We start from the raw sequence: 9,839 nt of genomic DNA, 5'->3' as shown, positions 1-9,839 counted from the left end.
GTCCTAGTTAACTGAGTGCAAACTACTTTTGCATTCTGAAGTATCTGTGAACACTGGGGGAAAGCAATTAGAAGAATATATTAAATACAAATGTAGACTCACTGTCTTTGAACCACCTCTCAGCTGGTTCACTGGAAGAGATGGAAAGGGCTGCTATATGTCCATTCAAAATTGCCCCCATCACAGAAGGAACTCTTCTTTGGTGTGTGTGGGGGGGGGGGGGGGGGATCCTTCAGAAATATAATTTATTTCTCTCACATGACATAATTCTAGCACTCTGAAACCATGTCAATAATCATGGCTCCTTCTTACAGAATCCTGAGATCTGTAGCTTGGTGAAGCATTTAAGCTCTCTACCTGAGATTTCTAAATGCTCCCTCCCTGCCAATTTCTTAGACACACATTTTTAAATGGTAGTGTGTAAAGCAAATCCCAAAGTGTGGGTGGTAAAGTGCCCAAGAGAAATACTAGAGGAAAAAAGTTGGGCAAGGGTGATGAGTTGGATACCCAGGGAATTTTAAGGAAGTGAAATTGGAAAACTCTGAGACAACAGTGAAGTCTATGCATGTTGATTAGGTACTATTAGATAGTAATGAGAAGCATTCACTTAATAAGGGAGAGAGGGGGATACAAGTGGATGAAACTGATCCGAGCTGTGTTGCTTTCTTATCCAGTTATGTAGGGTTACCTCACAATTAACTGCATTGATTTCTAAGGAATTCATCATAAATAACCTGGACCAGAATCTTTCTCTCTTGTTTTGGCGGAAGCATTGTCGGTCTGTCGTACTAAATCATAAAATCATAGAATCAAAGAGTTGGAAAAGATCTCATGGGCCATCCAGTCCAACCCCCTGCCAAGAAGCAGGAATATTGCATTCAAATCACCCCTGACAGATGGCCATCCAGCCTCTGTTTAAAAGCTTCCAAAGAAGGAGCCTCCACCACACTCCAGGGCAGAGAGTTCCACTGCTGAACGGCTCTCACAATCAAGAAGTTCTTCCTCATGTTCAGATGGAATCTCCTTTCTTGTAGTTTGAAGCCATTGTTCCGCGTCCTAGTCTCCAGGAAAGCAGAAAACAAGCTTGCTCTCTCCTCCCTGTGGCTTCCTCTCACATATTTATACATGGCTATCATATCTCCTATCAGCCTTCTCTTCTTCAGGCTAAACATGCCCAGCTTCTTAAGCCGCTCCTCATAGGGCTTGTTCTCCAGACCCTTGATCATTTTAGTCGCCCTCCTCTGGACACATTCCAGCTTGTCAATATCTCTCTTGAATTGTGGTGCCCAGAATTGCACACAATATAAAAAGAGCCATAAATCCTGTCTTGCCTTAAAGGAGATAGCCACTGTCATGCATCTGAGGAAGTAGGCTGAGATAGTTCAAGTCACAATAGATTTGTTAGAATTTATGATGATGATAGAAGTTTTGAATTCTGCTTTGCAGTTACGGGGATGGGATGGTGGGGCAGAATGAAGACATTCTCCTCCAAATAGAAAGTCTGCCACGCCAAATGAAAATTTGCTTTTGGCTGATGAGATAGGGTTGTTGTTATGTGCTTTCAAGTCATTTTAGACTTGGGTTGACCCTGAGCGAGGGCCATGTAAATTACCTTGGAGGGTTGTATCTGGCCCTTGGGCCTTAGTTTGAGGACCCCTGACTTAGAGACTCAGAGATGAGGAAAGGCTTCTTCATAAGACATATAATGAATCTACATTCCCCAAAGTTGAAATAACTTTAAGAATATACAAAGACATTCAATGACCCTTTCACAGGGGTCACCTATGGCCATTGGAAAACACATACTTTCAATGGCCTTAGTAACCGACACTGCTAACTTTTCCCAGCCCCTTCACTTCCCAGAGGCCTCTTTTTCTTTTCTGTGCAAAGGTGGGGATGTCACTCAGCCCCACTCCCTCTACCATTTTAGGAGGAAGAGAAAGGAGTGACAGAGGTGAGGTTTGCTTTGGAGCCAAGAGGGAAGAGGAAGGAGGAGATGAGAAGGGAGAAGGTGAGGTAGGGGGAGCCTAGAGAGGGGGGCCTGGAGGGAGAGGGGAGAGCAGGGCTTAGAGGGGTAGAGTGGCTCCTCCATGGCTGAATCCCAGCGAGAAAGAGAAGTAACAATCAAAATACATCCTTCATATCAGATATTTACATTATGATTCATAGCAGTAGCAAAATTACAGTAATATAGTAAAATAATGTCCTGGTTGGGGGATCACCACAACACAAGGAACTGGATTAAGGGGTTGTGGTATTACAAAGGTTGAGAACTACTATTTTAGAGTGTTCTGTCTCAGCCTAAACTATCACAGGATAGATAGGATAAAACATTAAAGACAGACCAGTTCCTTGAGCCCCTTTGAGAAAATACAGAATAGAAACAAGTGACATGAAAACATGTGTAATCAAATAATTATATGTAATCAATTCATGAGTCAATTCTGGCAGTGATTCTCCAAAGTCTCAGAGGAGGTGTTTCCTCTTTTAACTGCTATCTTTGCTGCAGTGATGCCAGGAAGAGAGTGAAACTGATTATTAGGGGGCAATCTTCTAAATCAATGTTTCTCAACCTGGGGTCGGGACCCCTGGGGGGTCACGAGGGAAGTGTCAGAGAGGTCGTCAAAGACCCAAAACATAGTATTGTCTGTTGGTCATGGGGGTTCTGTGTGGCCCAGTTCTATCATTGGTGGGGTTGAAGGGGTTCTTTGATTGTAGATGAACTATAAATCCCAGCAACTACAACTCCCAAATGCTAAGATCTATTTACCTCAAATTCCACAGTGTTCACATTTGGGCACATTGCGTATTTGTGCCAAGTTTGGTCCAGATCCATCATTGTCCTCAGTGCTCTCTGGATGTAAGTGAATGACAACTCCAAAACTCAAGGTCAATGGCCACCAAACCCTTCCAGTATTTTCTCTTGGTCATGGAAGTTCTGTGTGCCAAGATTGGTTCAATTCTATCGTTGGTGGAGTTCAGAATGCTCTTTGATTGTAGGTGAACTATAAATCCCAGCAACTGCAACTCCCAAATGACAAAACCAAACCCCACCAGTATTCAAATTTGGACATATTGGGTACGTGTGCCAAATGTGGTCCAGTGAATGAAAATACATCCTGCATATCAGATATTTACATTACCATTCATAAGAGTAGCAAAATTAGAGTTATGAAGTAGCAACCAAAATAATGTTATGGTTGGGGGTTACCACAACATGAGGAACTGTATTAAAGGGGCGTAGCATTAGGAAGGTTGAGAAACACTGTTCTAAATAGAAGTACATGCTTCTTAGCACTGAGCTCTGGTCTTTTTTCCAAGTGCAACAGAACCAATGTAGAGGTCACTTGTCACATCATATCCTGCTGCTGCCCATAGCATTTCACAACCAAAAAGATCTACTGCCTCTAAAGGCAGAAGTCCAAATCTAGTTTCCCCTCCCTGGATCTACCCTCCTTGAATATAACACAGCCTCTTTTGAAATAAGTGCCAGCTAGTTGCTACGGGTGTCATCACAGTTTGGGGGTAGCCTCCCAGAGATATATAGCTATTGGGAGACAGAACATAAGATGAATCTGGGTTTGATCCAACAAGACAGTCCTCGTGTTCTTCTGTTTCAGATGCACTAGATCAGCCTTTCCTCTGTGTGCGTAAGATCCCTTGGGCACCTTTTTCTTTTATGGAGCCTCTTCTCAAATATGAATATATATATATGCAATTGTTCAGTACCATGGGGAGAATAAGACGTTTCTTCTTAGACTTCAGAAAGAAAATGCTAAGAGGGAAAAGAAGCAAGTATAGGCATCTCTTTATTTTTACTGGATGACAAATCAGTGTGTGGGCTGGGGGATGAGTGATCCAGTTACACACACACATACATACACACACACACACACAACTGCCAGCCCCACTCACTATGAGGTGTTTCTAAGGGATGTTTGTCAAACACATAGCTGGCCCAGAGGGACCCAGTTAGCTGCCTCTAAGAAATCCAAAAGACTTCACATCAATATCCGCCCACCTCCTTTCTCCTTTCTGATGGAACCTTTCCTGGGATGTGGAAAGGAAGAAAGACTTAAAAACAGCCTGTAGTTTGGGCATTGGCTTCAGAGGGCAAATAATAATGACTGGAAATTACATTCTCTGTTGAAAAATAGACCAATATCTTTGTGCATCATGTAGGCAGAATTCTAATTAATGATTTTTCGGTGTCCATCAGCAGTCTTGTATGTGTTGCTGTGAGTTTTCCGGGCTCTACGGCCATGTTCCAGAGGCATTCTCTTCTGACGTTTCACCCACATCTATGTCAGGCATCCTCAGATGTTGTGAGATCTGTTGGAAACTAGGCAAATGATGTTTATATATCTGTGGAATGTCCAGGGTGGGAGAAAGAACTCTTGTCTGCTTGAAGCAAGGGTGAATGTTACAGTTGGCCACATTGATTAGCACTTAATGGTCTAGCAGTTTTCAAGGTTTGGCTTCTTACTTCCTGGGGATCCTTTGTTGGAAGGTGTTAGCTATACCTGATTGATTCATGTCTGGAATCCCCCCCCCCCCCCCATTTTTTAGTATTGCTCTTTATTTACTGTCCTGATTTTGGAGTTTTTTTTTAATACTGGTAGCCAGATTTTGTTCATTTTCATGGTTTCCTCCTTTCTGTTGAAATTGTCTACAATACATGCTTGTGGATTTCAATGGCTACTCTGTTTAGTCTGACATGGTAGTTGTTAGAGTGGTCCAGCATTTCTGTGTTCTCCAATAATATGCTGTACGCAGGTTGGTTCACCAGGTGCTCTGCTGTGGCTGACTTTTCTGGTTAAAGTAGTCTGCTGTGCCTTTCATGTTACTTGATTCATGTTTGGGAAATGCTGCGTTTGGTGGTCCCTATGTAGATTTGTCCACAGTTGCATGGTATATGGTAGACTCCTGCAGAGGTGAGCGGATTCCTCTTGACATTTGCTGAATGGAGCATTTGTTGGATTTTCCTAGTGGATCTGTAGATAGTTTGTAGGTTGTATTTCTTCATCAGCTTCTCTATGCAGTCAGTTGTTCCCTTGATTGTATGGTAAGAACACTTTTTTTCTGGGACCTGGGTGGATCTTTCTCTTTCTTCTCATGGCTTGTTCTTGGCCTTGCAGCTCTTCTGATGTCTGTGGTGGAGTATCCATTGGCCTGTAACACCTCCCAACAAAGGATTCCCCCAGGCAGTAAGCAGCCAGTCCTTGAAACTACAAGGTCTCACTTGTCTAGTAATGGCGCTCCATGCAGTCATGCCGGCCACATGTCCTTGGAGGTGTCTACAGACAATGCCGGCTCTTTAGCTTAGAAATAGAGATGAGCACCAACCCCCAGAGTCAGACACGACTGGACTTAATGTCAGGGGACAACCTTTACCTTTACCTTTACCTTCACCTTTACCGCCTAGTTACCAACAGACTTCAGAATTTCTAGGAATGCCTGCCATAGATGTGGGTGAAATGTCAGGAAAGAATGCTTCTGGATCATGGCCATACAATCCAGAAAACTCACAGAAACCCATAGACTGATACCTTTCTGCATCATAAAGGCAGAGTTCCAATTAATGATTTTTCGGTGTGCATCAGCAGTTTTGTTTGTGTTCACTCAGAACTAAGTCCCATTGCACTCACATGTATGTGTTCCCAAGATTGCAAGTGTACACACCTCTTCTCAGAAACCAACCCCAGGGAGCTCAGTCAGGTTTACTCCCAGGTTAATCTCTTTAGATTGGCAGTCATCAAAATGACATAGGGTGTGGGCTATCATATTTTGAAATCTTCTAAACCTGTGTCTCTCAACCTGCGGGTTGGAACCCTTGAGGGAGTTGCGAGGGAGTATCAGAGGGGTTGCCAAAGACCATCAGAAAACACAATATTTTGTTTTGGTCATGGGGGTTCTGTGTGGGAAGCTTGACTCAATTCTATCATTGTTGGGATTCAGAGTGCTCTTTGATTATAGCCAAACTATAAATCCCTGCAACTACAACTCCCAAATGTCAAGGCCTATTTTCCCCCAAACTCCACCAGTGTTCACATTTGGGCATATTGAGTGTCTGTGCCAAGTTTAGTCCAGGTCCATCATGGTTTGAGTCCACAATGCTCTCTGGATGTAGGTGAACTACAACTCCAAAATTCAAGGCCAATGCCCACCAAAGCTTCCAGTATTTTCTGTTGATCATGGGAGTTCTGTGTGCCAAGTTTGGTTTAATTTCATCATTGGTGGAGTTCAGAATACTCTTTGATTGTTGGTTAAGTATAAATCCCAGCAACTACAACCCCCAAATGACAGAATTAATCCCCCCCAAACCCCACCAGTATTCAAATTAGGGTGTATCGGGTATTTGTACCAAATTTGGTGAATGAAAAGACATCTTGCATATCAGATATTTACATTATGATTCATAACAGTAGCAAAATTACAGTTGTGAAGTAACAACAAAAAAAATGTTATGGTTGGGGGTCACCACATCATGAGGAACTGTATTAAGGGGTTGTGGCATCAGGAAGGTTGAGAAACATTGTTCTAAATAGAAGTCTAAATAGAAGTAACAAAAATCATTTTATGGTTGGGGGGTCACCACAACATGAGGAACTGTATTAAGGGGTCGCAGCATTAGGAAGGTTGAGAAGCACTGCTCTAAACGTAGACATTATATATATATATGCCTAGGCTGGGAAGCTTTGAAGACATTATTATCACGAGGCTGGGATTTGGGCAATAAACAGCGCGCATCCCTCCGTTTTGGCAAGGCAAATGTGAACAGTCTCCTAGGAGTCCTTCCAAATCCGTCTGATGTCTATCGGCTGGAGAGAGGCGGCTGGCCCTTTTTAAAAACTTAATTTGCCTTCAATAAACAAACACGCGCGATAAATGATTCAGAGGAATGTGCAAATCGAAACGTTTCGGCGGCAAGGCTCGCCCGGCTTTCCTGGGAGTGGAAAACCCACTCGAGACTTACTTCTGAGAGAAAGGCAGAGAGAGAAATCTGAAATCTCGGCCAGGCATTGAAAATCAAATTGAGGAAAAAAATTGAAGAAAGAAGTGAGGAAGGCAATCTGGAATGGCATCTCAGAACCCGAGATCAAATCGGATTCCCTCCCTGGGATTGTTGCTCAGATGTGGGGAGAATCAAACTCCGCTTGTTGGGGGCCCTAAAGACACGGGGATGTGAGGAAGAGGGTTGAGGAAGATGCGGGTTGGGCGGGAGGAGGGAAGGGGCGAAGGAAGGGAGAAGAAGGAGCTGCTGCTTGGCGGAGCGGCTCCTCGCAGTTGAGAGCAAAGAGCCAGAGAGCGAGCAGACGGGCTCTCTCTCTCTTTCTCTCTTTCTCTCTCTCTCTCTCGCTCAAAGGAGGAGAGACTTTGCTGCAGCCGAGAGAGGCTGGGCTGGAAAGGCATCTCCTTCGCCCGTGCTTTCTCCCTCCCTCCCTCCTTCCCTCCTTCCCTCCCTCCGTCTCCCGCCCTCCTTCCCTCTCTTTGCGTCTCTGCCTGGCTCCGGCGCATCTCCCTTCTCCAGTCCAGACCTCTCCGGCTGGGCTTCCTCGGAGAGACTGCCCACCTGACGCGCTCCTTGCGGGTGGGCCAAGAGAGGCGCCTCCCGGGATCATGCCTGCGCCCCGCCGCCTCCTCCAACCCGCCTGGATGCAACTCGGCGGGTGAAGCAGTTGCCTCTCCTCCTCCTCCTCTTCCTCCTCCCAGGTAAGGTGTGCAATGTCCTGGGTCCGACTGGATGGCCCCTTGTGGTCTCTTCCAATGCTGCCACGTCCTGCTTCCCATCCTATGTCTCGCTGGCTCTCCGGGACTCCCCCGCGGGGCGAGAGCGAGCCTTCAAAGTTTAAACCTCCGCAAAGTATTGGATATAGCCATGTTCACTAGGGGAGGGAGTTCCGAAAAGGAAAACTCATCCTGGCGGATGGGATGGGCAGCCTGAGAGGGTAGCCTGGCTCCTCTTGATAGGAAGTTTGGGGCTGTGGCTTCGACCCACGCCTCCCCTATGGTCCGCGGAGCTGGGAAGGGACAGTTGGGCAGGGCGGCTGGGGGGAAACGCCTGGAGCTGGGTCAGCTCGGACCCGCGAAGGCATTTCGGTGATAGCATGATAGCTGGAGCCCCCGGTGGCGCAGTGGGTTAAAGGGCTGAGCTGCTGAGCTTGTTAACCGAAAGGTTGCAGGTTCGAATCCGGAGAGCAGCGTGAGCTCCCACTGTTAGCTCCAGCTTCTGCCAGCCTAGCAGTTTGAAAACATGCAAATGTGAGTAGATCAATAGGTACCGCTCCAGCGGGAAGGTAACGGCGTTCCATGCAGTCATGCCGGCCACGTGACCTTGGAGGTGTCTATGGGCAACGCCAGCTCTTCGGCTTAAAAATGGAGATGAGCACCACACCCCAGAGTCGGACACAACTGGACTTCATGTCAGGGGAAAACCTTTAACCTATGATAGCTGGGTCTGGAAGCTCCGAGTGTTAAGGAGATGCGCAAAGGCGGCTGTGAATAAGCGAATAGAGGGGGCGGAGTGAGAATGGGGGGAGCAAAGGAAGGATAGAAAGGAGGGGACGCTTAGGGTAAGGATTAGGGCAAGGTTTAGGGTTTGGTTTGGGGTTAGGGTTACAGTTACAAGAGTTAGGGGTTACAGTTAGGGTGCAGTTTAGGGTGAGGGTAAGGTTTAGGGTTTGGGTTAGTGTAAGGGTTTGGGTAAGGAGTTAGGCTTAGTCTTAGGCTTACGGTTCAGGGTTAGAGAAAGGGTTAGGGTAAAGGTTGGGGTTTCACCATTAAAGAACTCTTATATTCCTTCTATATTATCTGTCTCCAGCCTGGCTTACATTAGCTAAGTCTCTCTTGTACAAACAGCAAACCCGCAGGACCCCTTCGATCCCCTGGGGAGGCCCTCCTCTCACTTCCCCCTCTGTCGCAAGTGCGACTTGGGACGAGGGAGAGAGCCTTCTCCGTGGTGGCCCCTCAGCTTTGGAATTTGCTACTCTGAGAGATTAGGCAAGTGCCCACCCTGATAGCCTTCAGGAAGAGCCTAAAAACTTGGCTGTTTTGGTGTGCCTTTGAGGAATAAATACAATCCCCACACCATGACCAGCTCAGCACAATATGCCCAATGATGCACTTTATCTCATCCTTCAATGATATTCATTCCATTGCTGTTCTCAACTGAAATCCCCCCACCAGGCACAATACCCTATTCACCCATCTCTCCCAGGGTTTTTATATTTTAATTCTACCCTTTTAACTTGGACCAGCCAGCTGTGCATATTTTTATTATTTCATTTCATTTCCTGTATTTGATTTTGTATTAATTTGATTGTTTATGTTTCATTTGATGTTATTATTTGCTGCATATATTTTATTTTGATTTGTTGTAATTGTTGGGCTTGGCCTCATGTTAGCCACCCCGAGTCCCCCTGGGAGTGATGGTGGCAGGGTATAAATAAAGTTATTATTATTATTATTATTAACATGCCCATCTGCTGAGGGAGAGGTGTCCCATGGAGAAAGGGAACAGCTCAGCTAGAAGCCTGTTTGTTTGCCCTTTGGATTCAATGAGGATTTCTCCCCAGTCAATGGACAGCACTGGCAGAGAAACAGTCCTGGGGCATAAGAAGAAAGCCCCTTCTGCTTCCGATTCCAGGAAGAGTGTTCAGAGTTGGAACATTAGTTGAAACAAAACAACAACAAAAAACCCCAAACTGATACCAGTTAGCCAAGGCTCAGGGGACTAACTGCTCATTTGGAGCCCTTGGATTTCTTCAGAGAAAGCTTCCTTAAATCCATCACACACACACCTTCTCCTCACAAGAGAAAACTCAAAGTCTTGTGTTCAG

General features: G+C 45.6%; 1 protein-coding gene across 1 annotated transcript in view; it reads left to right on the top strand.

The window, feature by feature from the left end:
* Nucleotides 1-7,216: 7,216 nt before the first annotated feature.
* The window catches only part of SYNDIG1L (synapse differentiation inducing 1 like), an 83,475-nt gene continuing 80,852 nt past the window's right edge, over nucleotides 7,217-9,839 (top strand). The window contains exon 1 of the mRNA XM_067462890.1: nucleotides 7,217-7,713. The gene's annotated coding sequence lies outside the window, so the exon portion shown is untranslated. The remainder of the gene's footprint in view (nucleotides 7,714-9,839) is intronic.

Source organism: Anolis sagrei, chromosome 1, assembly GCF_037176765.1.
Source record: "Anolis sagrei isolate rAnoSag1 chromosome 1, rAnoSag1.mat, whole genome shotgun sequence".
Taxonomy (NCBI): Eukaryota; Metazoa; Chordata; class Lepidosauria; order Squamata; family Dactyloidae; genus Anolis; species Anolis sagrei.
This window is presented reverse-complemented; position numbering and strand designations above follow the sequence as displayed.